Source organism: Lepisosteus oculatus, chromosome 20 (assembly GCF_040954835.1).
Source record: "Lepisosteus oculatus isolate fLepOcu1 chromosome 20, fLepOcu1.hap2, whole genome shotgun sequence".
NCBI lineage: Eukaryota > Metazoa > Chordata > Actinopteri > Semionotiformes > Lepisosteidae > Lepisosteus > Lepisosteus oculatus.
In genome coordinates this window covers 14,461,404-14,488,154 of record NC_090715.1, presented here as the reverse complement: position 1 = coordinate 14,488,154, position 26,751 = coordinate 14,461,404, and the positions used below count along the sequence as shown (strand labels likewise).

General features: G+C 37.0%; 1 long non-coding RNA gene across 1 annotated transcript in view; it reads right to left on the bottom strand.

Moving 5' to 3' along the window:
* Window positions 1-1,651: 1,651 nt before the first annotated feature.
* LOC107080004 (uncharacterized) overlaps window positions 1,652-26,751 on the bottom strand; it is a 41,133-nt gene continuing 16,033 nt past the window's right edge. Inside the window, exons 2-4 of the long non-coding RNA XR_001480894.2 lie at window positions 22,727-22,841; window positions 3,314-3,490; window positions 1,652-2,089 (exon numbers count right to left, since the gene is read on the bottom strand). This is a non-coding gene — a long non-coding RNA (uncharacterized lncRNA). The remainder of the gene's footprint in view (window positions 2,090-3,313; window positions 3,491-22,726; window positions 22,842-26,751) is intronic.

Below are 26,751 nucleotides of genomic sequence, written 5' to 3'. Positions count from 1 at the left end.
CTAGTTTGGCAAAACTAGAAAAAAAAGACATTAATGCTTAAGTATGTTCTAAAATTTCAGGCTTTACGGCCCAATCACCCCAAGTGATTTAGGTAAAAGAGGAAACAAGCTAACAAAGTTGCCTTTTTTTGTAATAACTAAACCATTGTCATAATAACACTGTGCTAAAAGGCGCAGTAAGGTGAATCCAGTTCACTCTGTTAATTAGTCTCCACCAATGCGGCCAAATTCTGAAAGATTCAGAATCACAAGGAGAAAATACCGATTTAGACTTTCTTTTACTAATCCAAATGGCACTGTCTTAGTGCACTCATCTATATCAGGTTTAAAAACTGATATGATTCCTCACAGTTCTAGAATTTTGTGAAGTATGATCAATTCCATTAGAACTGAAGGGAAAAATAAATTATGCTTCCACCTTCATCAGTGTTAGAGAGCCGTAAAAGGAGTGTTGTAACTTTCACAGCTTTTTCATGTTCAGTTATTGCTCGCTCTTGAGAAACTCAAGCCTACTTGACTTCAAATATTTTAAAAAAAGATATGTATTTCTGCTATTCACAGAGGGTAAAATGTGTTTTTTCAGAATATGACCTGGTACCTTTCTAAATACTTATGCTTGCATAGTATTCTAAAGCCTTCTTGGAAAGTTGTTTTGATTAAATTTGTACACATAAAAAAGTAAATCAGAGGCCAGTTAATTTACAAAGCTACCACTGACCTTGAGGGAGGAACTAAGTACTGGATTCTGAACCTAGAGCACAGTTTTCAACAGTGTTGGTTTTCAGTACAAGAAAATTTGAAGAAAATACTTGAATTTAAAAACAAATGTTTTAAAACAAATATAACTGCAGTTTCATATTTTCTTACTGTGTCAGTAATGTCCTGTTTAGCCAATTAGTTTATTTCTTTTTTAAAAAAACATTTGGAAATTCACAATTTTATAATATTATATGCACAACCAGCAGGGAGTAGTCAGCTGTTTAAGACTTGGCGCCTGTACCTGAACAAGAAAAATCAGGACCTGATCCTCCAACGTCAGAACCAGTCATGTCTCGACGGGAAAGCTAGGAAAGCTCCTGGCTGCAGAAAGAACACATCACCCTGAAACCATCACCAGCTGCAGGCACCTAGCAAGTCATCAGAGCTGCTGTGTGTCTGAGATCTGAGGAACGCTGGCTCACTAGTGCTCCCTTACTCCTGCCACCAGTGTACAGCTACCAGGAGAATCCCCGTCACAGCTGGGGACAGCATAGGACACGATGCAGAGCTCCACCTGACTGCTCGAAACACTCGGGAAGGCGGGTAATTGATATTTTGTTCCCAGGAAAGCATCTGAAGTGTGATCAAACAAAACGGTTCAAGGGCGGGAAAAAATGCTAGTTGTTTAAGCATTGAAAATATTGAAAGTACTTATTCTAACACATCTACTTATGTACAGACAGAAGAAACTGATCCTGATGAAGCCGACGGATAATTTTTATTACTGTACTAAGAACGAAAATATTGTGTATATATATATTATAACAATACTAATATTTGTAACAATGGAAAACACATTTTAAGCATATTCAAAACCTATTCATTCAACTCTTGTAGGACTAAACAGCTAAAATACAGTAGCATCTAGTATTTGCATTCCAGTGTCCTGAATAACAGTGAAAAATGTATTTTAAACTGATCCCACTATTGCCCTGTTTCAACTGGCTTTAAAATGTTCAGATCCAGGCACAATTATTTATTTTGAAATGAACCATAAAATGTGTTTTTCAGTTGTGCCTTTATTTTTAAATGTAGTTATTGCCAGTTGTCAAGGCAAGTCAAGGAAAGTTACATGAGAAAGTAGAAAATATCCCCAGGTGAGAAGAATTTGGAAGGGCAGACCTTTAGATAAGCAGATGACAAGTGGTAAATTTTTCATATAAAAATGACATTTAGTGAGGCAACAAGTGTCATAACTTTAATCATGGAAAAGATTTATGAAATGTGTTTTTTGCGGACACACCACAGGCAGGAACAGGTAGGCTGCATGACTTCTAATCTCCTCCTTCTTCACTGGCTGACCCCCCTCCATTGCCACAGTGTTCGCCGTCTATCACCGATAACAAAATAAATAAATAAAAGTGCCGGAGCATTAAAATCACATTTGCAAGAAAAGAGTTTCTTGATTGGCGGTGACATTACCTGATAAGTTCATCTGGTCTTATTAAGGCTGCTGCAATTCTAAGATGAAAATGCTTTGAAAACCATGTCACAAAGTGCACAGATTGCATTTTGGCTGAGATAAATGAAGTAGAAAAAACCTACTAACTTATATAATTATCTGCCATCTCATGCCATGATAAATCTTCTTAAGTACTAAATGCACAAGAAGGCAACTGACTACAAAACAAAACAATGTTTATCCACTTTCTTGCTAATTATTATGTTAAATGTTTACAATTTGCTGTAGCAATAAGAAACTGTTTATAAGCCACACTCAGCGAACTGAATCACTGTTTATTTTCTAAGCTTGCTCAACACAACATCCTCAAACACTTTTTTTACATTTGTTTTTAGCTCACAGATGGCAAAGTTAAGTCTTCTGAAGCCTCACTTTGAATGTGGCTTCCCAGCAGCAGTTAAGCAGAATCAAATCCGAGTACCGATGAACGATAAGTGTTTGTTTAATTTGCTGTACGCACTTGGCAATGGCAAAGCAAAAAAGAGATTGAAAGGCATTTCAAAACAGCTCATAAAAATGCCAAAGATGATTTGCTGGTTGCAGTGGTGCTCTCGTGAAAGCCAGCGAGAATAAAACAAACTTAAAAGGCCAACTGTCAGCAGAGCTGAATGTTTTCACATCAGAACGTTTTTTGATGATTGTAGTGTAAAGAACCAGCTAGTCCCTTAGTCTGCCCAGAAGATCACTACGTCCCGCACTGGAATGTCATGATGGTAAAAAAGGGTTGGTTTAAGTTTTAAATTAAATTTTTCCAAAACATCTGCATTTACATTTCAACTGGTAACCCAGAAGTGAGGGTTTTAAGTAAAACGCTGCAAAATTCAGATATCGTGTGTCTATTGACACACATTTTTCTTAGAATTAATATATTGAATCTATCAAGCAGGGAGCTGCGTCAGCATGCGCAGGCTGCAAAGGAACAAGTAAAGGTTTATTCCCTGCTGAAAAGGAAAGAGACATAACGTTTTGGTTGTGGAGCCTTCTTCAGGTGTGAAGAAGGCTCCACAGCTGAAACATTGAGTCGTGTTATCAGACACATTCAAAATGTACTGAAACTAGTAAATCCTTAATTACTTTCCAATTCTGACTCACCAGAATATCAAAAGGCAGCAGGTGTGTTCCCTTTTGAAAAGTCCAGGATTAATTCAATACTCCATTTGTTACAGGAGCTGTTTGCCATGTTCCTTTTTCTATTGATGACTTCTCCTGCTGATAAAAACCCTTCTCGATTGTTACTGTTGGCCAGTGTTTAATCTTAACAATGGGGTTCTGAAAATGAAATAATAACCATTGACAATGACCTCAAAATAATATAGAGAAATATTTCCCATTTGTAGGCAGGCAGTGCATTATAACAGAGATACAGAAGGTTGCATTTTGCATTTAAACTTTTCTTAATTATCTTACCTCTTGCCTATTGTCATGCATAATACATATGACATCACAATATAGAGTGGTAATGACAGACAGTTACATGGATGACTGCTTGAAACCTGGTCTTGTTACATCCACACCAAGTTTCAATAAACAGGTTGACATTTTCTATTATACAGGTGTCTCAATTATTTTAGAATATAGCCTACAGTGTGTTTATAGCAAAATGCTGAATCTTAGAGGGTAGCAGTCTGACAATTCTTAATAGAAATGTACAGGTTAACATCTAAGATGAAACTTTGTGCAAAGCTTTAGAACTTTAGGATTAAGAATGAGCCGTTCCCTTAAAGGACAACTTCTAATAGGGGCAAAAAATTCCATCCTGCAAGCAAACTTTAAATATTAATAGCATTCAAATGAGATTGCTAAAGCCGAGACTGTTCTAATAAACGCGTAGTTGCTAATGCAGTTTGGCTGACTTTCAAAGATCTATTTACACAAAACCTCCTGAAAGCAATCAAAATTGCCTATTGTCCTTTTTGCAATCATTTTAAATTGAAAGGTGGAGAGAGGGGGGTCAGTTTTAATGTGTTTGGTCTAAACTAGGCTTAATTACAATATATTAGAACGTTGAACAGGAAAATTAAGGAATGCAGGGGATTGTAACTGTGTTGATTGGTTTTTAATGCACTGCATTTCTGTTCATGCAAATGAAACTAGCAAAAGATAAGAACTCATGACAAGACAACACATCATTTAATGGAAATAAAATAGATTAAATGCTGTAAGTCAATTTAGCTCTTTAGTCATAGGAGAAACTAAGAACTGGGGATTGCTCAATGAGGTAAAAGCCAGAATGGCACCACATGTTGTGTGAGCTCATTTCCAGGGGTGAAGCTTTGTTTAGCATCAAAAACAATAGGTGGATTAAAGGATTGCTGTAAAAATGGAAAGGGCCTGCAGAGGTAGTATGTGTTCTGGAATCTTAATGTTATAATCGTCTTAACAGTAAAAATAAAACAATAGCCCAGAAAGAAAGAAAAACAAGGAAGAAAGGCACTTACATTTGCAAAGGATGTTATCACAAAGTGTAAAAACAAATAATTCTCATCTAATGCTGGAAATGTGTGTCCTACACTCCTTTTAATGGTGGAGTTTAATATTGGCTTGCTTTTAAAAATAATGTATAGACAGTGTGTATAAATTTAAGAGTTTTTGCTCTGGTGTTGGTAATGTGGTGCTAACTGTGAATGAAGGCCTTCAAACCAAACATATGATTGGTGTGATAACATACGTACCCCATTTTAACATTTGGTATTCTCGTCTGGTTTTTACAATCTAACAGTACTACCAACAAATCATTCTTCTTGTATAAAATATCCACATCTGTGCTATACAGTACATTCATATAGTCCCAACAAAGCAAACAACAAGCAAGTGGGAGAACTACCTGTTTAGCTGCATGATTCTCAGAATAATTATGTTATTATTTTGTCTTTTTTTTACTTGGCTTCTAAAAACAGAACTGAAAAGCCAAATGCCCATCAATGTGCAAGAAGCAACAATTGTGCAACAATTGTATTTACTGAGCTGTAAACAGTGTTTGTCTGAGATCTGAACATATGGAGAGATTAAAGACATCACCATCTGGATAGCTTTGACTCCGCTGGAAAAAAGTTTTCTCTTTTTAGGTTCCTGTTATCCATATGGAATAATACCATGATGTGAGATAGATTTAGAATATTCATGTTATTCAGGATTTTTTTGGATACCCACAGGTGTCAGATTTGACTGGCTTTTTTTTTTAGTGTCTACATTTTAACCATAGGACTTCAAAAGAAATGTGCCTAGGCTATGACATTTAGTGAGCCACATTACCTATTAAAATAAAATTTCTTAACATCTCCTTTTGGCGACACATGGTGAATGTGCTCAATTATCTCTGCAACAATATAGAAGATAGAGCTTGTTTACTTGTACTAAGTACAACACCTTAAGTATATGCATATGACATTCATACAGTTGTTTTATTATGTTTCTTAGGAGGGAACTAATCTTTTAAGACGGATGAGTTTAATTCTTGGGTGTAGCTCTTGGTCCAAGAGTCCAAGCATTTATTTTGTGGAGCAATAACTTCATTACAGTCTACAGAACTTGCTGCTACCCACCTTCAATTATTTTGCAGTTTAGTGTAAAATGTTTCTGCAGCAAATATAAAAAAAAGTTATTACTACTCTAAATATCCAGCTCTCAGCTCCAGAAAACCATTTTTCTTTCACTGTCGCCTGGTATACCTATATAAAATATACACCTCCACTTCTCTGGTTTAGGGTTTTGTCATAAGCCATGGGCTATACCCACTGTGGCATTATGTAATAAATTATTACAAGGGGATCAATATACTGTCTTCTCTGAAAAAATGCACATCACTGCCTGCACAGGTCTACCAGACCACTGCAACACTGTACAGTAGTTCTGGTCTGTATTCTAGGGATGAAAGGAGAGGTGTTTGCGCTATGGAAGGTAAATATATAAGCTAATGACAAATTATTTGATATATTGATAATCAGTTCTCAGACAGTAGCATGTTCCCTTTACTCCAGACAGATTCTTAATTTATTAGAGATCAACAGAGCTCTTATGCTTGCTGGTACAGTCTATTAAAAGCACATTGTGTTTGTAGTAGGCGGATGCGTTTCTGAGAAAAGGCAGTTTTGTGTTTTACTTTTGTGTAAAATGGAAGAGTCAGATGCAAAAAGTTTTTCTTCACACTGCTACTTTTTCTCGTTTTTACTCTAAAATAACGAGCTGGTTTGATCAGAGAGCTTTTCAACGCCCTGTAGGGTAAATGAGCCGCTCATTCACTTTTATATTGTTGTGCTTTTTATTACACCAAAACATTATCGGATCACTTTGACTGTAACAGATAACATGGAAATATACACCAATTGTAAAAGCAGGAGTATCTCACATCGATGTCACAAAAAGCCAGCAGGTGCCTAGCTTTCAAAATTGTTTTGTCAATTCTGTGTCAGTGTTTAATTTGATCAACTATGTGTCACATCTGTGTAATCTGAAAAAAAGCTCAAACCAATAGGGTTTCTGCCACGACTGAGACTGACAAACCCTTTGGAATGTGGTTTGATAGACTCCATGGGTCATGAAGGTTTTATAGATGACCGTATTGCGTTTAGTTTGGGTCATAGAAACGGACACTCAAATGAAATAGTGGAATGTTAGCGGAGTATTTTTTTTAAATTACAAGCATTTTAAATTTCTTGAACCACATAATTTATCACATCGCCCCTACAACATACATTATATAAAACTGTTAAAACACAAGTAGAACAGGAAGGAGATGCAAAATATCTTATCTTGCAACTGTCAAGCTGGAAGATCCATTTCATCATTCCTGGAACACTAGAATGCTAATCCATATATTATACATGTTTGCTTCAGGTTTGTGAATATTGGGCATATATATCATTGTAGATATTGATTTTTCTGTCTTGACAAGGACTGCAAACAAGATATGTTATCCCAGTGGATTTCTACTGTATAAATATTTAAAACATGGGAAATGCAAACTTCTTTTTTAAAATAAAAGTACATGCGCAAGGAGTTCAGAATGCAAGGAAAGACACTGAGGGAAAGGTAGAACCTTCACATCAGTATTCGTACATCGGGTTACTTCTCCAAAGGCTTCATTGGACAGCTGTGAAGAAACTAACATTTTATGTTTTTTTTTCAGTCTTAGCTACTGTTGTAAAGGATGCTTACAGTACATCACACAGGTGTGGAATATTAGCGTTCATTATATTTCACAGAATTGAGAGGAATAAATAGGGTCAGGTATTGAACAGTTCAACCTTTTTTTTCTTATTTTCATTTCAGGGTATTGTTTTATTTTTTAAGTTTTTCCATATAGGCGACACATGAAATAATCCGTCACTCATCACCCCCCTACCAGGAACACGTACAAGACATAGCACCACGCAGAAACTGAGAACTCAAATGTATAGTCATTGACCTTTTAAATGGGTTTTTAATCCATCCATCCATTTTCTAACTACTTCATCCGACTGAGACGAGCGGGGAGCCAGATCTCGGCCAGCAGTGGCTCTAAGGGAGGGAACACCCTGGACAGGAAGCTGGATCATCTCAGGGCGCACACAGACACACACATGCTGACACCAGGGCCCAGAGGCCAACTGACCTACCAGCACGTCTTTGCACTGTGGGAGGACACCCATGCAAACACTGGAAGAACATACAAACTCCACTCAGATAGCACCCAAGAGATAGTATTAAACCCAGGGCCTAAGGGTTTTAATATGGTGCTTTTTTCCTGACCTGAAGTATGTGCTTTGGAATGGCTTTTTTATTCCATCCCGTGGTCTTATTTTGCCTTGCTGCACTCTGGTGAGGCTGTTCATCAAGCTGTCTACAGCAGCACCATGAACCTCTAGGGTAGGTCATCACTGTAAATGTGCCCTCATTCAGCTAACTGTTTTAAGTAAAGGTTTCGAATGACCGACTGCCATCCTTTCATTTGTGCCTGTTATTCTGCAGTGCACTCAGAACAAGCAGCAGCTGCCTCCCACATCTGAAAAACAATATTGTAGTTCTGTTTTGATGAGAAAAAAAAAAGGATGAGACCTAGGCAATTTGTTTAGCTTTTGGCAAGATATGCATTTTCCAATCCAGACTCGCTCCAAAGAAACAGAATGCTCCTCATTTCCTACTGGCAGAAAGTTAATTAGCATTTTTGCTCCAACTGAGTGATGTCTTCTTCCAATACGTTTTTCGGATAATTATAAAAAGAATTTGTATTTCAGTCTAGCACAAGGCATGCCTTCGTCAGCATTAACGAGGCTGATTTTCCCCTCATTTCGCCCCAAAGCATTTCATCAGCCCTGTTGGCCAACAAAGCCAAAATGTTTATAGCGAGCTATCTTTAAAGAACAGCAGCAGGGAAAAGAAACATTCTCATTATCCTAGGGTTTAGATATAGTTTATGTTTACTTGGAAATTTGTTATTCATCCAGGACCTTTAAATTCAGTACTTTCCGTCACACGCAAGCTGCCTGGAAGCCATCATTATGAAGTAAGAACATTTTTTTCCCTTCATTGTCCAACAGGACATAAAGAATGTACACATCATGAGAATCATAATTCTAAATATCCTTCAGAAAATGCTCATATACAAGTGCTTACGATATGCCTTGGCATGTAACTGTGAAACCCAAGGATCCCTCTGTGAGTGGGCAAAGCTATTTCATAACAGCACGAAGTAATGATTACTAATGTCCACAAAATGCTACTCCTTTATCTGTCAGCAGGCTTCTAGGAATGAGAATTGTGTGGTTATGGCTGTAGTCCTGCCTTCGAATTTTTGGGCCATTCTCCTGAATTTGAACACACCTTATTTGTTTTATTGCCAACTCAACCTTGAACAATGACACTTGAACACAGACTACAGAACAACTCAGAGGATGAGACGTTGAGGGGCGCAGTATGAATAGCCGACCCTGCGCTCTGACCCCCAGCTTCTCTCCCTGTCTGTGTGTCTCATGGAGAGCAGGCTGGGGTATGCGAAAAGACAAATACCTTATAGAAGAAATTGTAAATGACCAATAAAGTGATCTTATCTTGAGACACAGAGTGTCCTAAATGGATGGCACTTATCATCTCCAGTAAAGAAATGTTTCAGATCAAATCTCTAATGAATAGGCACTAAGTGTCATGCAATGAGTTACTTAATAAAGCAGATATACAGCGCAATACAGTAGATGTACTCACCCACATTATGAGGTAAAGGTTTACAGTGCAACATGCTTTCAAAAACAAACACATATCAGAACATCTACACTAAATGGTGCAACGAAAATAGCTCAACCTGTATTGTGAAATTACAGAGAACTCATGCAGGATATTATTAACACTCACATAGCAGGTAAAAGCCTTGGATCAAAGCTCTACAGTATGTGCAGGCAACTTGACAGGTTTCGTTATCCTCTCTTTATGAAATAGCTGTTTGACACAGTAGATCCTTGTCTTTGTTTAATCACAAGTCACTATACTGCGGGGCTGTTTTCTTTTTTTGATGCTAAGAGCATCCTGTAAAGCAGTCAACTTACTTTTAACAGTAGAATTTCTGTCATACTGCTGCACAGGAATAATGCACAAGGAAAGTTTTTGTCTGTCTTAATCACCAGTTTTATTGCTCATCTTTGAAACGTGGCTAACTGTGAAAAATCCACCTATCCATTTTCTTTCCTCTTCATCCAATGCAGGGCCACAGGGGACCTGAAGCCTTTCCCAGCAAGGCAGGATACACCCTGGAAGGGACGCCAGTCCATCACAGGGCAGACAGACAGACAGACACACACTCACACTGGGAACAGTCTTCCCAGAAGCCTATTAACACACCAGTGGATTCACAGCTGCAGGTTTTCCTCCTTGTAAGCCAGTCCAAGTGAATTACAAACCTATTTACATCAAAAGATGAGTATCCTGGTAAAATAGGTTTAAATGCTTAGGGAATTAAAGTCCCCACAGGAGTCCAGTTATACCTGTCTCAGAAACCTTTTGCATTTCTTTGTTCAAATTACAGTCATTATCCTAGCGCCCTGTGGGGCCAGCATCTCAAATAACGTCTTTCTGAAACCACTGCAGTGTAACACAGGTCCTACAGTCTTTGTTTTCCAGCACACTGTGTACATCAAAGCAGCTCCATTAAGCCATCTGTCATTGTATATTTTGTGGGTTCTTGATTTATCTTTGGCCTTGAAATTTTTCCTTCGTGATTTGAACGGTCAAAATACTGTCCCTTTCAGTACCCCCAGCTCCCTGTTACCTATGGTCACCATCAGGTTAGTGGGTCATTATATTTTAATCTATGCTTGGAAGGTAACATACAGTACAAATCTTTTTTCCCCATCCTTCAGATATTAAAAAAAAATACTTTTCCTTGTAAAAGGAAGACTATCTTTCTCCATAACAGAGATAAGAAATCCAGGTGACATTCCTGGATCCAGGTGCTTAGAAGAAGGTCAATGTGAGTGCTGCCTGTTGGCCTAATTTGACATTCTTAGTATATTAATGCTAAACCTGCACGAATCCAGGAAATTTCAGGAATTCTCAGCATGATAAAAGTAGTGTAATCCTCTTTGCAACTATATTTCTTTTTGGACTGAAATGATTATTTCATATTCACCTTTACGATATCTTCATGGAATAAAAGTGTAGCAAACACAATTTAGAATCTCACTAAAATATCTTCAAATTATAACAACAGTTATCAATTCTGAAATTCAGGAATCCTATAACATTTTAACAATTAGAGAGGAACATTTAGCTTACATTTGCATGGTTTTCTAGCAGTGATGGAGCACATCAAGGTGTTTCTTGATAGAAGCCAGAGTATGGGAAAAAAATCAACATTTTCTTGTTTCATTTCCTACTGAAATCATTTTATCAGGTACATTGTCTGTCTTTTCAATGCACTTAAGTATTTCTGAAGATGTTTCAGAAAGTTACATGACACTACTGAAAGAGACCTCCAGCTCACCTGACGTGAACTAGTGCGACCTTTAGGATTTGAACAATGACTGTGAAAGAATCCCATTCACATACTGTACATCCTCGTCCCTGTCCTCTTTTTATTGTTGCTGCAGCACTGACAGTTTTTGTCTACCGTGAAACGGCACCAAAGTGGTTATTGTTGGCCTTCTTCTGGCTGACATGCTATTGTTAACAGAAAAAAAGTCCTGCTGTGATAAAATACTTCATTTTAAGTGCTCACAAAAGTGACACGTGTTTTAGTGACATCCTGAGATCCGAACCCTGCACTGAACACTCTATTTGTGAATTGTTATACCATGTTAAACCCCTTTTTTCATTGAAAAAAGCAAACGAATGGACTATTCTTGTAATACTAATCTTGAAACGTTTTAGCAACAGTAATTAGTGTGTTTAACCATCCAGGTTGCAGATGTTTAACAGCTTTTTTCCCCACATCCTCAAGCTTGAATATCCTGGATGCTTCTATTGTAGTATGGGTTGTGTTTCCCTTACTTGGAAATGGGCTGGATCAAACAGCACATGACAGCTGAAAAACCTGCAAAAGATTACAACCTAAATGTGATAAATCAAAGAAATAGTTCATCAATGTACAGTAGGTTTTATTGGTTATTTGTTCACACTTTCATCCAAGTGTATCCTTAAAATAGTCTTTTGCTTTCTCCCAAAGTCTGCAGTGAGTGTCAGGCAATCGTTCGACTGGCTTTGTTTGATGAAGAAATGTTGTTTTAAGATGCATTGTGGTTTTCTCTTCAATACAGTGCTGGCCTAGTCCCTAGTATCCTAGTCCTTCTCCTTGGAACAGCATGAAGTCTAGAAGGAGGAATCTCACAGTCTTCTAGACAATATTACACAACGTAGATGAGCAGGGCGATAGTTTAAAGGAGGCCAAAAACATTTTCCTGGTGCCATACATTAAAAGAAATATATTTTATGCTGACGTTTTAAGAAGACAGCAACAAACAAATTAATGATAGCATATTGGCATATTGCTGCTGTAATGTAAAGGTGTGTAGATGCAGTATTTCTAAATAAATAGAATTCAATTCCTAGAATTATTATATTTAAAGATACTGAACTTAATAATCAGTGTATAATTGGATTAATACATATTGTTTCTACAATAACAATCTGAAATTTCCCTTCAAGGTACAGTGCATTACATTTGTAATTAAATTGTTGGATATACAGTACATGTTTTTGATACGTGCAAATGACCAATCTACACTCTGAGAGGACAAATCATTGCAATTTTTATTCTTTAGTTTTTAATTGAAAAGGGAATTTGAAAGCAGATGATCACTTGTGGTTTCCTTTAAGAATTTCTATTTGTTAGTCATTTCTGACCACATATTTTAAAAGCAAAGAAAGGAAAAAAAAACTCTTAAACTTTCTAATTCTGAGCTACTGTAACACCATTCTGATATGATGACTTTTTGTAGTGAAGATGATTACTGTACATCACTTAGCTGAACCATATTCTTAGTGGAGGCAACTGACTGTGCCAGTCTGAGAGAACATTCACTGCATATTTTTAAGCTGTCAGGGTGAGCAAAAAGTAAGGGTATTTCAGTACATTTCAATTCCTTTCTGAAATCCCTTGAAAAGGTTACCGTAGCAATCCCCTGGCACATGTGTGTTTGGCATAATAATTAAAGGCATGTGCTAATTAGGCTTGGTTAATGCAGGTGGAGAATGGTGCTTGAATAGTTTTGGAGCTACTGCTTTTTGTTATATTGAATGGAGAGACACTGTCAGTAACTTTACGCAAAAACCAGGGGCCTTTATACAGTACAAGGCACGGCATTTCTTCTTTGTTTATTGTAATCACTGATTCCTTACCTGCATGTTGTTCACTGCCTGATAGACATGTTTTTACCTTGCTCTGCGATGTACAGGAATTGCACTTCTAACATGTGCCTGCCTCACTGTTTATATGACCATTATTTTATAGATCTCTGCCACCATATTGTATTTGCTTTATGACTAATTGTTTTTTTTCTATGTCATCGGGACTTCAAGTTTTGGAATCTGCGTGATTAAGCTAGATTTTCCTTGGACTGCTATTTATAGTTCTCCTGCAATCATGACAAACCTTTAGCTCACATGCTCCCAAAAATATTGCAAAACAACACAAATGAGAAGGACTGGAGTCTAAAATTAAAAAAGATAAATGTAAGTTTAATTTCTTTAAAATTGTTAGCTAGTTAGTAATAAGCTAGTATGGTTTTCTCAGTAACTTTGTGTTAATGGATTAATTATTCTTGTTCAGGGTTAAGAAATCTACTAATCTATTAAGAATACTCTGCTGTTGGAGGTGCCATCCTCAGACATTAAACCGAGATCTTGACTACTTGGTCTTTAAGGATCCCAATGATCTGGCTTCCCTAAATTCATAATTTGCTAAGCAATTTCTCACATCTCCAGATTCATCACCCAGCTGTTTGCTGCACTTCAATGGTGACTAAAGTAAATATGTAAAGAACAGTGAGGCTTTTGGGGATGGAAGGTGCTTTAAAAATGCTTGTAATCATTACTGTAATTGTGTAATTAACTGTGCTCACAGCCAAAATCTTTCGCTATGAGGAACGTCCTTGCACTGTAGCCATTAAAGAGACAACTAGTGTCCCAATTTCTGCTCACACTACAGAAACCAAGGTGGTAAAATAATGTGTAGAGATGAGCAATGATGTCTGTGCATGAGAAGGGTTTCTCTGTCACGGAGCTCCCAGCGAGTCACATAATTGGATTGTGTCAGTGTCAGAGGGATAGAAAAAGAATTACATGTTAGCGAGAGATAAAATAGCAGTCTTTATGATAATTAGGTTAGGATGAGCTGTGAGCGTAATACCAGCAGGGAAGGGAAGCCGTATGAATCGTTCACCCCTGCACAGCTGAGGTAAGGGATCAGGGGAACGGGCTTGTCTTGGGCCGGGAAACTGCTGAGCTGCCTGCTGTCTGAGGACAGAACACCTCTGTTCTACTGGATCTGCAGGAGCATCGCTATCGGCACAGGAAAGCCTGCCTGGAGTCAAGGGAGTCTGGAATAAAAACGACTGCCTCCTGAAGTAAACACCACCAGAGTCTCCGGAGCCAACTCCCTTATTTGTTCAAAGGGAAATAGATACAGTAAAAGAAACTGCAGGAAGAAAAACCTCAATAAAATTTAAGGGCAATTAAAAAATTAAGGCACTCTCTCATAGCTGACTCTTCCTGACCTTGGTCTCTGCCTACAAACTATAACAGAGCAGTTCATAAGTGCACTTATTCAACTTTTTTTCTCTAGAAGATTACTTCTTAATTGCCCCAGGGAAGATAGCGATTCTGTGAATTATCCCTGTCGGTAACTGTGGGCTGTAAGTTTGTTGAGTGTGGCTTTATGACGGCAGTTCCACAGACTGCTCTGAGAGAATGAAAATTGCTTCCTGCTGCTAAAACCACACTCTTTGCTTAGAAAGCACCCCAGGACTTCTCAGTGTTTAATGAGTCAATCCTTTTCCAATTGGGCATCATCTAGCGCTAAAGATAATTGATTTTACTTTTTTGTCATTTTCATGCCTGTAAATTGCAAGAATGCTGTACTGGTTCCATTCATGGAAAATGTTCATAGGCAAAATGTATACTGTGGACCACAGAACTGAAAACGAGTGAGGTACTCATCCCAGTCAGAGTCTGAAATTGACTTCAAAGATGACATTAATCAGAAAAGATTAATCAGAAGATTGGGCCCAGTAAATTCTGTCAGGAGGATCGATTCTAATGCTGGGTTGTCTTCTCACATTCATTCTTCTGATGGATATGGATTTGTAAATAATAGCAATAACAAAGGCTTAATTAGATCCTTCTTTTTGTTACCAGTGCTTTAAATATTCATGAGACTCATTTCTTTGCTTTCTTTTCAATGGACCTTATCGCCTGTCTGATCAGAATTAATAATAGACTGGTCTTGTGAGAGCTAATTTTGCAGAACAAAAGTGAACTGTTATTTTTAGTCTGAACAGAAAAAGTTAGCTCAAATTTATTATTAACCATCTTTTAGGTAAACAGACATAGATAAGGGAGGTAAAATGCATCTACACACAAAGGAGGGCAAACTGTCCTTCTAATACAGTCACCATGGAGAAATCAGTTAGCCTTCAGTGGAAAACAAGTAAGCATAAAGCCTAAAATCAAGACTGCATGAAGCTAAAGCTTCTCATTAGATGCCATTCAAGAAACATCCACAGCCTTGTCAGTCCCTGTTTAAGCAACACCAATCTGTCCATGTTTAAGAAAATGCTAAATCAGACAATCAAAAGAGCCTGTTCTCCTCCTTTCAAATGGTTTATAAACTAGACTCAGACCTGATGAATATAATGACAGAGGCTATTTTAATCAAAGGAATTCCTGAGCTTCTAAGAAACCACAGTACTAAGACTTTGCATTATCCGGTTACCCAGAATGTGATAAATAAATGTTAATATGTATTTATTATTTGTGCAGACTTGAGTTGCAAGGGGGCAGCAGTGGCTGGCACTGCTGCCTCGCAGTGCTGGGGCAATGGGTTCAATTCTGGACCCAGGGTGCCGTCTGCACGGAGTCTGTATGGTCTCCTCGTGTTTGCATGGTTTTCCTCCTAGTACTCCGGTTTAACTCCCACAGCCCAAAGATATACCGGCAGGTTAACTGACTTCTGGGGGAAAAAAGTGCCTAGTGTGAGCATATGGTATGTGTATGTCAGCGGGTGCCCTGCGATGGACTGGCCCCCAGTGCGCGGTGTATCCTGGCTTGCAACACTGCGTGGGATAAAACAGGTAGAAGATGGATGGAATATACATTAAAAAATTCTTATGCATCTAAGAAACTACAGTACTAAGAACTTGTCCCATCACCCAGATGTTTAATACTGACGTGAAATAATATTTTGCAGATTGTATTTGAAAGGGAGGGGCTATAAGATATCTATTTACAATAAGATCTTCCACCTGTTGCATCACAGGTTGACTGTCAAACGTTATGGTATGGTACTATATCTCGTTCTCAACGATACGATTTTGTTCATTACAAAGAACATGGGAAACTGGTAAAACTCAGTTTTACAACCTTTGTTGTAAAAAAAGGGGACAGAGGGTGTATTAATGCAAACTGGAATCAAAGATAAAAACACAAGAGACAGGAACCCAAAGCTTGATCTGTTATTTTAAATCAGAAATCTAGACCTAGTCTGACAGAGACCTAAGGTCCAGCACTTGAAGTTTTTACAGCCCAAGAGTTTCAGAGACACTGTGTAGGAGGACAGAAAGATAAACACAATCTGTGACATTCAGTATAAAATTTGGAATGCTTTGAAAACGAATGAAATGTGCACCAAAATAATACTAGAGTGTGTTTAACATTTCACTTCTGTTAAGTTTGCAGGAAAAGGTTTATGTCTTTACGATTGTGAAGAAAACTTTGAGTTTTCGTTAATGAGCAGATTCTTAAATGTGTATTTCTAATCCGTAACTGTTTGCCCATACAGTATATATTGTTGCTACGGTAAAAACGTAGAAAAGCATGGGATGTTTAAGATATTTAATTTCTTCTTGGATTCATGCCTTTGTATCCAACAGTTCACTGATTGTACATTGAAAAAAACAAAACACTGGGTACACTGTTGACAGTTTTATCATTGCTGTCACAGTAATGTCTGCATATCTTCACTGACAAGCACTCCAGGGTAGTCTCTTGTACTTCTTCTATCAAGAAAATGAACATAACCTTTCAGATGGACATCAGAACAGGCCCTTATACTTCTGCCGATGGATGTCTGTTGTTTAATTTACCCTTTTAAACTCAACAACAGCCCTTGTACATTATTGGAAAGGCATTACCGAATCCCTATTAGCGTAACCAGCCTTAGATCTGACAGGTACTTAGCTGTCCATGAGCAGGGCAGAATTCAATTGAAAGACACCATTGTGATAGCACTTCTCATTGACCTGTTATTGATATTGGTCATGCAGTACAAGTGAAATTCCCCCTAGAAAATGACAATGCACTCCTAAAAGAGAAATTTGCATGGGTTCAAATGACAAAAACTGTTATTTTTCATCTGCTTGGTTGCGATACAATTGCTATCGTTGGCTTGATGATCAGTCTCCCAGAGCAACAGCATATTTCCTTTGAGTTGCTTCTCTTTCTCAAGTGCAGGACGGTTCTTTAAAGAAAAGGGACAGGGTTCATAAATAGTTCATAATGGTGTTACTAAAGCAAGATGGAAATAGAAATTATGTTTCTTACCTCCCTAAGTCACCACTAAGAAAGCCTAGGAGCACTTATTTTGCTTTCATGTAAATTCATAACTCTAAATTTTAATAATGAACTGACAACATCCTCAAACTATTCCAATACAGAGGTATTTATGCAACATTTCTGCGAGCGTGAATAATCCAATATGCAATGGATTTTTCTTTTAGAGATATAAGTCCAAGATATATATTTAAATATATTTAATTTAAAGCATAAGAATTTGGGTTTCACTGCTCAAGCAGGCTTCTTCAAAATGAGCAGGTAAACACAAACCAGAGCACACAGGTGGAAACTAAGTGGAGGTGCCCTTAAAACAATCAACAGGAAGTAGTTCTTTACCCAAACAAACACACGTGCAGCATGTTTTTAACAAGCCACCCAGCCATGTTGTTGAAGTAGATACCCTGGCTGCTTTCAAGAAATGGCTGGATAAGATTCTTTGATCATTTAGATACTACCAAACAAGCTAGATGGACCAAATGCCCTCCTCTAATTTTTAACTGTTATGTTCTCATGTAGAGCACCAGAAGAAACGTACCACTCTGTTTGGAAACAGAAAGTGTATTTTATGTTCTAAGTGTGACCTTTCTGATTAATTGATCTCCAAGGACCAGTGAGCAGGCAGTAACCAAGTTCTAGAAGACAAATAAGATACAATCCCAGATAACAGCCGCAACCTGGAGAAAAGCAAGCATCCTAGAAGTACAACTTGTATTGTTTCTATCAGTGACTGTACACGTTACTAGTCTGTAGCTTCACAATAGACACCATCTTCCTCAACTCTATTGATGGGAAATGTAAATGAATTTACCTATGTTTGTGATATAAATAGTACTGCAACTGCTGTCACAAAAAATATTTTCCCAATAACCTTGTGAGTCTCTTGCTTTGTGAGGTTCTTTTGAAGTATATTTCCATAAAGCATGCATACAGAGATGTCTCATATATATTACAGACTGAGAAAAAAACAAATTGGAAGATCATAAGACACACAGTCCATTATCCGCTAACAAAAGAAAAAGTGCAGCAGAACAGCCAGCACTTCAGAAATTAATTGACTTCGCTGCACAGTTAATAAGGTAGAAGCAGATATGGAACAGAAAATTAACGGGAGTTGTACCATTAATGAAAACGGTGTAAAACTATTTCCCTTTCAATGGAGAGACGTGTGACTGAGTACTATCTGCATTTCAAGGAAGTTGCTGCGGCACAAATTAAATTTAGCTAGATTGCTATTTGAGAAAATACAAAAAAGGGAGCTAATTTAAAATACAAATACTTTGCCCTTTACTCTCAATATACACAATAACCGACAGAAGTCCAAGGTAGTGGCAGTCACTGTGTAAAGAGAGCTCATACTGTAAGTGGCTTAGAAAAAGCTAATAATGTTTTTTTTCTAGATGAGAGTGACCATGGCAGCAGTGAAATGTTTGCTTCCTTGAACCAATGGGATGATTAACTGCCAATACTGAGAGAGCAGGTACTGCTGTTAGTCTGTAAACACTGAGCATATATTACTAATTTATTTTAACAGGTCTGTTTTTGCAGTCTCTTTTCATTCCGCACAGCCAGTTTAATGCAAAAGCACTTTGGTCTGACAGATAACGTTGATTCTTTCTGTATCCATTACTTGGTAAGAAGAGTATGTCACACTTATGAATAACAAGCGTGCAAGTGCTTCCAACGAAAGGATATTTTCTTAACAGTATTTTTGCAATCCCAATAAGCTGGGTCTATGAAGTAATGAACAATTTTGCTATTTTCCATTATCATGAGGTTGTTTAGTCTTGATTTAGTTGCGACTTCAACCGCTAGTTCTGTCCCTGCCAGGAGCTGAAGATTTGGCAGAAATCTTCCCAGAAATGAGTCAAATCAAAAGTTGCAATAAACCCTATTGTATTGGGTAACTTTTCTTAATTCTGTAATTTCAAGTGCAACTACAAGCATAACTGCAGTCAACGTTTAAAGGCTCTTGTAGCCCTAACCCTACCCTGGTTTAAAAATACATCCTCATATACTGTACATTAAATACCATTTGAACTGCCTTTTTCAGCTGATGGTAAATTTACCTAAAGAACATACAGTGGATATAAAAAGCCTACACACCCTTATTGAAATTGCAGGTTTTTCTGATGTAAAGCCAGAAATCATGTCATCTGTAATGTGACCTTGCAACCAACAAAATTTGAGAGAAAAACAAACAGATAATTATTAGGAAAAATAGGACTTACAGCAGTAAGTCTTTGCACACCTGGACTTTGCAATTTTATCCCACTCTTCCTTGCAAAAACGTTCAAGATTTGTTTTGAGGAACATTTTCAGATCTGAAGTTCAAATTAACGTCAGGAAAAGTGATACTTTGCTTCTATCTTAATTTATTTTCCTGGAGAATTTTGGCTGCTTATATTGTATGTTGCATCGTATGTTGCATTTCTGGGATACAGTAACTGTATCCCAGAAATGAGCCAAATCTTGCCAACTTGCCAAAGTTGCAAAAAAAATGTTCTATTGGGTAAAACTCTGTTAATGTTTAATTTAAAATTGAACTAAAAGTATAGTGCATATTTTATACCGATATGGATACATATCAGTTCAAAAACAGAGGTTGACTTTTGACACATCAACGTTACTTCAAGTACAGTACTTCGTCGTTGTCTTAATATAGTCTCCTTGCAAAATATTGTTTTTGCACTTGAGATCTGGATCTGCTTAAATCAGTTTGAATCTGCTTAGACATATGCCCTCATATTCTGTTGCAAGCACTGAGTTTCTGCTAGTGCTTTCAATATTTTTATACTAGTGGTATCAATCTTTTTAAGGTGTAAAGGAACACTGGTGTGCACAAAGAGTTCAAAACCTAAGAACATAAGAACTTAAAGGTAACTAATGAGAAGAACCTATCAGTCCAATCTAGCCTGGTTTTTATTTAGTAGTTCCAGGTTATAATCCAGACATTTCCTGAAAGAAACCAGAGTAAATCTTTCTGGAGAACCAGAGTCTTTCAGTGGAACTAGACATGGAGCAAATATTCAACAGTGATTAACTGCAGGCAGCCTGGTACAATATACAGTGATGCTTATAAAGGTACGACAAAAATCGTAGTGAGAAAACAGTTCACTGTGGAACAATGCAATTTGTTTTTGTAAATCACCCCTGGGGAACACAGACAATGACAGAACACACCAGATGTTACTATATTGGCTCAATGTGACCTCCAGTTATGACAATGATGGCTTGAATAATCTTTTTGTTGACAACAATAATATGAGTGCCCTCTGGTGTGTTGTAACATTGGCAACAGAAATACATTCCACTCACCTTAATTTGTGTAAGTTATGAAATTTCATTGTTCCATATTTATTTATTTTCACAATGTTTCACAGTTGTTAAACTTGACAAACGTTATAAGCACCTTACATCAGTGTAAAAGAAATTCTGAGTGCCTTTTTTTTATAGAATAGATTTTGTATGGTGGAGCTCTAGAAAAAACCTCAAATTAGATCAAGTGGATCAACTTTTAGAAGGAGCTGTTTAATATGTCCTTGAGCAAACTGTGATTAGCCAGGCTGTCACAGTTTCTGTATTGATAGTTAAAGTTGCTCATTATTATCCAGTGTCAAGCAGCTTCACCGAAAGACAGTTTTGAAAAATGAAATTCAGATAGGAGTAGTTCTGTAGCTCTTCTACTATCTGTGTTCTTTCTACAGTCCAGTACAGTCTTGCCTTGCACTTGAACTCACCATCTTCACAGAAGCATTACAATGGGCATTCAAGGTGAAAACTAAAGTTCTCAGATTTCAGATAAGCTTAAATTTCGAAATATATAACCACAAAAGACATGCCATCTGGTCCCATAATTGCATACAGCTCATAAGTTGAACATTCAAGATTTTGTTTAAGTTTTTGTAGAAGAAACAAAGTAGAAACTGATTGTATAAGACAAAGTGAATTATGGAATGTGCCAAAAGGAATTAAATCACCAGGACCTGATTTGTTTCAAATCAGTCTGGAATACATGTGCTTAGAGTTTAATTAAATGTGCAAGATCCTAGGGAATTTGTACATCTGTTTTTGTTGGGATGTTTTCCTGAAAGCAGTACTAATGAAAATGTATATAATGCATCATTTGAAATATATTCAAGAACAATAATTCCTGATCTAATTTAAGAGCTATGAAATATACAGCTTCTTCCTTTATTTTCAAAATATCATGTTCCCATTTGGCTGCCTAGATCCTTGCTTTATTTTCCAAATTTAATTCTAAAAACGCGCAGGTGTCATTTCATTTTGTATCTGTGTTTCTACACCCTTTCCTGTTCCTAAGACCCCTGTTGCTTTTAATTGTATGAAATGAAAAATTTGCCCTGAGAAATGTGAAGGACTTCTGAGGACTCTGCGATGTGTAACCCACGCTGCTATAAATTTGCCAAGTGTAAAGAAAACACAAGATTCACATTAGGATGAAGTCAGGCTGGAACAAAAGTAGATACAGAACATTCTCACTCTTGTAGCTGTCATGCATTTTTGATTCTGTTTGGCAATATGTTTTCAAGCAACAAGAACACTCCATATTCTCTGAGCCCCTAGAGGACAAACCAGAGCTGCTTTGTGCTTAGTTTAAAATGTGCAGTAGGAAGCACAGCCCATTAACCTTCAGCTCTTCTCAGAATCGCATTCTTCCATCATATTTTCTTATTACGGACAGTTTTAGTCGAAGACTCTGAACTGTGATTTACTGTATGTTGTGAGAACCACTGCTCTCAATGATTTTAAGACTTTGTCCCACTGTCTCCTTTTCAATTAGCTAAACAGTAGCGGTGGTATCAAAGAAATAAGTAAAGCAGCATGCACTTAACAACAGAGTTTCCTAACAAAAGAATCAGCATTCTATTAAAGATAAAGGGATATTTTAAACCTTTACCATGTAGTCTCCAATCTCCTGATAACTTAGAAATATGTTACAAAGTCTATTGTTTGTTATGTATGGTTGTAGTCTGTCTGAGGTAGGACTATACAGACTTGGTCTTGTTCCCTATTACACCATCATCATGTCTAATTCTAGAGGTACAGTATGTGGTATTTCTTAAGATATTCAATAGCTGAGACAAAGATCTTGGTTCCCACCCATTAGATACAATGCTTCACACTGTATTTACCACAGATTTAAGTTCTGATATGCATCACCAACATTTTGTTGGCTTGAACAAGTAGCCAACCACTAATCGATAATCAAAAGCAACACCTCATTAGAGGCAATGAAGAGGGGTTTTTAATTACCTCAAACCACTTCTTGTTGTACATTTGAAAATCGACCCCTCTTCTCCAACATCCGCTCTGGCTCCAGGCTTGCTGCTGGTCAGGCAGATCAGGCAGACCAGGCACTGATGAGACACTGACAGAAGACAGGCACCATTAGCTTGTTCTTATAAGCTTTCCCTCTCCACCCATGTCGTATTCTTACACTTTCATCTTACGTTAATATTATAAATTCAAACTAGAGTCTCAAAAGAATGTTTTTGGTACGACCAAGCCCTGTAGTAGTACTGTCATCGATTATTTAAGTCTTTGAAAGTTGAAATGAAGCAATACTTCCTCTTCCCTTAATCCTATCATTCTTGAACATACGGTTGCACGAATGCTCATATTTCAGATCATTTCAGGTCATTAAGGTTGGCCCCGATTATTTTTAAGAATAATACATTAAAATTAAAACCTTCTATCACAAAATATTTTTGTAACTAAACAGTGTATAATCACCTCACTATATTGTTTCATTTACAGAAATGTGCTAACTGTCCCTGTTACTTTTTCACACCCACAAAAGCTGTAAATAATCTACATGGAACTTCTGTGAATTTCCTCTGACTGCATGGATATTTCTTTGTAAATTAGATACAACTATGGTAATTCAATCTACCACTCCCGAAGGCTATTAATCCATTTCAATTTCATTACTTTTTTGCACAGGAGTCTTAGGTTTTGTTGTAATTTTAGTGGTTTGATCTTTAATTTCTCAGAGATATATTTGTGTGATGACACGAAGGAACTCATCCATACACAGTTCGATTTTATACATTTTTAAATTACTTTTTTTTTAGAAGAAAGGAGTAGGTCTAGTAACAAAACTATTTTTGAAAGTCATTAAACACAGAGGCTCTTCAAAAGGAAAAACTACTGCTGCTGATTGCTACATTTGAGAGTTTTTCAAGCATTATCCAGAATTCTTTACATGTTGAAATCAGTACAGTGTACAGTGATAAAGCAAAGCAAATTGACATTTGACTACCTATTTAGAACAACTTAAAGTACAACCAAATATTTCTCAGGGTGAATTTGAGTGTAAACACTCACTGTCAGGCACTTCCTCAATGGATCAAGCAAGAGGTATGCAAACCCACACATTTAAAAAAAAACCTGTATTGCTTCCTGTATCATATTAATGAAACATGCAATTATGGAAAGCAGGATAAAGAGGCTGTAATATGATGGAGGATAACTGAACTTATCAAAGACAGCACTTGAACCAACCTCACATGAAGGGAGACAGACAGTGCAGGATGTGGAGTCACACGGAGCTGCCCAAGGTGATTCAGACTTCACACTTGAGAAAGTGAAATGAGTAGACCATCCGGCTATAAATGAATTCTAACCTAGGTATCCCTGAGTCCTATTTAGAGTGGTGATCCCATGGAAAAAGCTGTAATCCATACACCGCTCGAGTTGCATGTGTTTAGATTCTCAGCCAGTGGTACGTTTTTCTAGTTTGTTTGTCAGAGTAATAAACAAAAAGGAACAACAAATGCTTTGCAAAAGAAAAGTATCATTTAGATCAAATCTCGAGGGAGGTTAAGTAGTATATATCATTTTTAAGGACATCTGAAACATTTACTGTGACTCAAAGACTGACTGCAAGAACATTTCTGCTACTAGCGGATTTTGACTGCGTCGAAATAGACTGCTAACAGTTCACTTTATGTAAAGCAAAAACTTTACTGGACATCAAAAAATAAAAGAAAATGGAGACCTAGTGAGCAAGAGTAAGTTTCTTCTCATACCTGAGCTTTGGAGGAGCTAATGATAAAAACGATGTGATCCTCCGCTCTTCACTGCTAACGTGCTGGAAAAGAGTTCCAAGTGATTGAGCTGAAATCCCTCAAAGCACATCTTAACGTATTGAACCATTTATTTAGCATATAGTGTATGGGCTCATGTTGTTCTGTTTATTGAGGATATATCTGTTGTCATGGCAGCCTTGTGTATCATTACAACATGAAAGAAATAATATAAAATCTTCCAACATAAGACTTTGATCTCACAGGGACAGGATTCAAACTTTGCCTAAATGTGGTATGAGCTAATTAAAGTCCAAGAGTTTGCATCATAGCTTGAAGACCTAAAAATTATGTTCACGCTCATTTTTGGCCTAGATTGTCAGTATAGACATCCTAGACTTAGTAAGCCCACATGTGTTGTGCTGGTTTTGAAGCACATTATGTTTATCCAATCATAACTGGCCCAAAATCAGACTCTATGACCTTGTTTTCTGAGACCTAGTTCAAGAGCCCATACAAAATTGTGTGTTTTATATACTTTACCATGCATTTTAAAAAAAGGAATATCACCTATGAGCACCAGACTTAAGTCAAGCAAAACATATTCAGTTCTGCAGTGGAGAAGGAGGTTGCAGAAAGTGTTGTTTGATTGGGTGTGTACAAATGCTTGTCTCTTCTCCATGATGGACAGCGCAAAATAGAATCTATACTCGCTGTCTGCTTTTCTGTCACTGCCAGCAGATATTTCCAAAATATAATAGTCTCATCTCTTTTCAGCAGATGAGATGAGTGATGCTATCACTGGAGAAACAGAAAAAAGAACAGAGGAAAAAAATACTAACAATGCTTGGGGTGCCAGAAACATAACAGAATAATAAATGGTGAAAAATAAATCTTAATATTTTCAGACTTTGGAGAGTTTGGTGCTGACACAAAGGAAGATGTTGAAGCTCTAGGATCCAATGCAAGAAAATAAAATCCCATCACTCATTTAACAAAAACATAAAGTAAAGGATAATGCAGACCAAGCTGTTCTGTTGAATAGTGAGAGAAAGGCATCTGATATGGCTAAAGTTTTCTCAGCTTGTTTTGCTCCTCTTTCATTGTAGCACAACTAAGCTTTCTATTGACAACTGTCTATAACATGAAAACCTGATGGAGATGTTATGAAGAGTTGTTGCAGGGCTGGGTGGTGCAGTGGTGCAGTGGTTAGCTTTGCTACCTTTAAATTGTGACACTTTCACAGATATTTTATTTAATTAGATTCCTCTGTTCTAAAACTTTTTAAAATGCACTTTTATAATCAAAATAAATAGCTCAGTCTACATGAAACTGTAAATTGAATGTCTGAGTTCTCATAAACATAAACTAACAGGAAGAGACACAAAGGTTCAGGCTGAAAACCACTAAATGGCAAACAATTTAAATAAGAGTTATTCATTGTGCTCATGTAATACAATAGAATATTATCGCAGTCCTATCAGTTCTTATGCACATTTTTGGAAGTTTGATGTGCTGTCGAGCAACAAAGAATTAAGATTGAATTAAAAGCTTCATAATTTAGTGTCTGAAACCAGATAAGCTTCCACTCTTAATTGCAAGCTGATTTAAATTGGAAAATCGTTTTTATTCAGCTTTTACTCAAAGCACCTCAATTAAGTTTTAAATTTTAAACTAAATCAACACTTTCTAAATTACAGACAAGCGAAAGCCCCAAAGAAAATTAAACAATCTTTTTATCTAATGAGAATAATATAGTCTTTCCGAGTGTTTAAAGAAAATAAGAGTGTGTACTCAAAATCTTGTAAAAACACAAGGGAGACACAAATGTGTCCGAGATTAAAAGGTTAGGTTTGATTAACTAAGATGTATTTGTTTAGGACTATCTAATGGACTTGGGTGAATTTCTGTATTTGTACTGTGGAGGATTTTGAGAATTTGATCATTTTATCACCTTTTAAGGAAAACATACAGCACTGTTTGCATTCTATTGAGGAATATATACAGCATGAAGACAGTGCTCGCTAGCTATACATTTTCTGACCTGATAACACACCTTGTAACTTCAAAAACAAAAACATATTTTGTGCAAACTATCTAAATTACGGCTGCAATGATTACAAGATTTAAAGATTTTGAATACAACGTGAAGGATGTTGGCTCCACAATAAGGTTGCAAGTCTGGGTTCCTGAAGCGCTGCTGCTTTTTTTTTTTGCTTCTTATACCATCCAGCACTTACTTCATGAAGC